The 3199-nt window shown below is 30.5% G+C and overlaps 1 long non-coding RNA gene across 1 annotated transcript; it reads right to left on the reverse strand.

Moving 5' to 3' along the window:
• Nucleotides 1-710: 710 nt before the first annotated feature.
• On the reverse strand, nt 711-2775 carry LOC128247099 (uncharacterized). Its single transcript, XR_008263520.2, has 2 exons — nt 2454-2775; nt 711-833 (listed from the first exon to the last, which is right to left on the reverse strand). It is a non-coding gene; the product is annotated as an uncharacterized LOC128247099 (long non-coding RNA).
• Between the last annotated feature and the right edge of the window lie 424 nt (nt 2776-3199).

The following is a 3199-nucleotide window of genomic DNA, read 5'->3' on the forward strand; positions in this document are numbered from 1 at the left end:
AACAGTATCTTTAACCTCAAGACCGAAGGAAGATAATTTAGATGTAAATCAATTTCAGAAGCGAATGTTTATTTGGTAAAAGGATTTCTTCTTATTTAGTATAGTTATTGTATCAACAACATCCCATTAGAGATATGTAACACTTGACAGATGCCTCTTCAATGATTTATCAGAAACATGCCTGGAGCAGTCCCACATGACAATAGAAATATATGATGTCTTGCAACCCCATTGACTTATTGGTTCTAGAATAAACATATGATAATATTCTACACAATCCGATACTGTTATAATATACAGGATATCTATAATGATAATAAATTGGAAATATCTCAATATACTGGAATAAACAAGATCGCCAGTAGAGTCGTAATTGTTTATTCGATGCTTTCAAGATTGCATTAAGCATAATATTTATTTCATATTCGTATTTTTATTCATAATATAAACCTGAGTTTATATTGATGATATATAACTGAATTTGAAATTAATCACAACCAGTTAAATGTTTTCGTTTGTCTTCGTCTCAAACAATAAACAGTTATTTGTAAAATTAATGAATAAATCTTGAAATTCAAAAACTAGGCACACTAGGGTAAGAAATAAGAACAGATTTGGAATTTCAATGCAAATCGGATGAAAACAACAAAATAATTGTTTGCTCACCGATAATATTGATCGGCACGAATTTTGTTCAGAAGTCCATGAAATTTAGTACATATCATAGGTTTATTTGTAGAAGACTATTTGTTTGTACTACAAACTTGTCTGCTTCAATTATAGTATTCCTAGAATCATCGAAAACTAGATAGCATGATGTATGTTTTACTGTCCTGAAAGTATAAAATCAAGACGCCATTTTCAAGCAAAATGCTAATAATTATCTTACGCGGAAATATAAAAAGTGTTATGGTCTACATAGTCATAAATAATCAATGCCGAAATGAACATTTCCTAAGTACTCCTAACCTACGTATATAAACTGATACTATAAACAATTGCCTGAGAGGGAAAAAAAGATTCTGGTATAAAATATATAAAAGAGAAATTGATTGACAAAATAATGTGGAGTTACTATTGTAGTTTGAGCATACACCGTTCTGAGAGCATAATTTATCTACTGTTGCATATCATTTTAATGTTTTGCGGATTTAGTTGCGTATTTCAAATAAAATAAAATAGGTTTTATGGTTAGATATAAAACTCTAAGCTGTCATTAATATATTATTTATTTCGCCGTTGGTTGTGATACGATAAAAACTATTAGACCGTATTGAGGATTTGCTTTATCATAATTAACAGATTACTCTAATCCTCTTATATCAAGAATAAAAAAAAGGAAGCATCTATCAAGTGAAAATTTTTGTATTCGTTTTCTGTCTTTTAAATCTATACACAAATTAAAAATCTTATGCACAAAAATGATAGTAAAGAGTTTTTTTTTATGTTCGCAGGAAGTTTAAACTAAAGAAATTACTTTAAATACACGTATATAGGCATACAACCACAGTTATATATGCATTCATACGTATATGTATGTGTGTCTATATACATGCACAGACGTACACATATACAGGAATATACATATAAATAATTACTCATGTGTATATATATATATATATATATATATATATATATATAGAGAGAGAGAGAGAGAGAGAGAGGCAGACAGACAGGTACACAGACAGATAAGATAGACAGACAGAAATACGGAGAGAGAGATACACATACATATGTACACGCACACGCACACACGCTCGTACGCACACAAACACACACATATTCGCTTAATTATACGTGTGTATGTAGTTGTTTTTTTATTGGTTCCGTCTTCCGTTATTTTGGGTGAGAATAATGTTATGGTCTTAAACATTAGCAAAACCTACGCGTATGTCTTGTATGTAGGTTACCCATCTACGCATCTAAATATCTCTCACCTCTAACCCTTTACTCTCTTTACTTCTCGATGAGTAACTCAATGTCAGATCGCTCAGTCATCTCGTGTTAACGAAGCACTTCAATCGTTGGTGTACCCTATATTTGAGATGTCTTCCCCCTCTCTGTTTTCTTCAAGCTAATTACTTACATATATTAAACTGCATTGATTTTCATTTTAGTGCTAGATATAACTAAATCATTGTAGAATGTGAAATCATGATGTAAGTTTTACCTAAAAATATCCTACATGCCTACTATGTATATAAACTAGAAATAGATGCATAAGAAACAAAATTAAATAACTATTTCAATATTAGTCACAGGATTCCGAGAAAAATGGTTCTCTGCAACTTCTTGCTGAAAAACCTGCAGTAAATACTGTTGATTTTTTTCTGCTGTTCTAACGCTGCTGTTATTGTAGAGCATTTATTATACATTAAATCTGATTTGTTAATAACCATCATCCTAAAATTATCATGCGACATTATCAAGTATAATAAATTAAACATTACTACCTATGTTCCTTCAGGGACAATATCGAAAATGTTTGATTACTGCTATCTGAAATGTTTGTAAGATAGGGACGTTATGCGACCTTAACTTGCCCAAAGCATAACAAACATCTTGTGCAAATTTATGCAATCAATATATCCATGTGCAGTGAAGAGCTTGGAGGCAGATTTCTCTTAAAATAGCATATAAATAGTGATGACAGTGTATTGTTATTCCTATCATATTTCATTTCTAGAATTTTAACGAGTATAAACGTTATGAAATAGAGACTTTTTTCTCTTTTCTTAATAAAATCAATAATATACAAACAGTTATAACCCTTAATATTCAAGTAATTTTTATCTAATGCAGAAAATTTGAACACAGAATTAATCGTGTGCGAAGACAGGTGACGTCAAGAAACGCCGTATGACGTCAAGCCATATAACAGTTGTAGCTATTACGAAAATAGATTTGAAACGAATATCCAACTAAGACTGTGGTCGATTGTGTATGAGAGAGAAAAGCAAAGTTTTCCAAATCAAAAGTACTGCGTTCGTTTTGTATCTTTTTTTCTTTCTTTCGCGTGTAATTTATCTCTCGTGGTGTAATTTAGATGTTTAAAAATGCCATTAATTTTGAGAGATGGCAAATCAATCGTATAAATTTGAATAATTAAAAATGCACTTAACTAGTATTATGTTAGTTACGTTAAAAGGGTTAGGAAACCTCAGAATAATAGCAGAAATCAATATGGAATATCAACGAT

Source organism: Octopus bimaculoides, chromosome 2, assembly GCF_046866305.1.
Source record: "Octopus bimaculoides isolate indiv1 chromosome 2, ASM4686630v1, whole genome shotgun sequence".
Taxonomy (NCBI): Eukaryota; Metazoa; Mollusca; class Cephalopoda; order Octopoda; family Octopodidae; genus Octopus; species Octopus bimaculoides.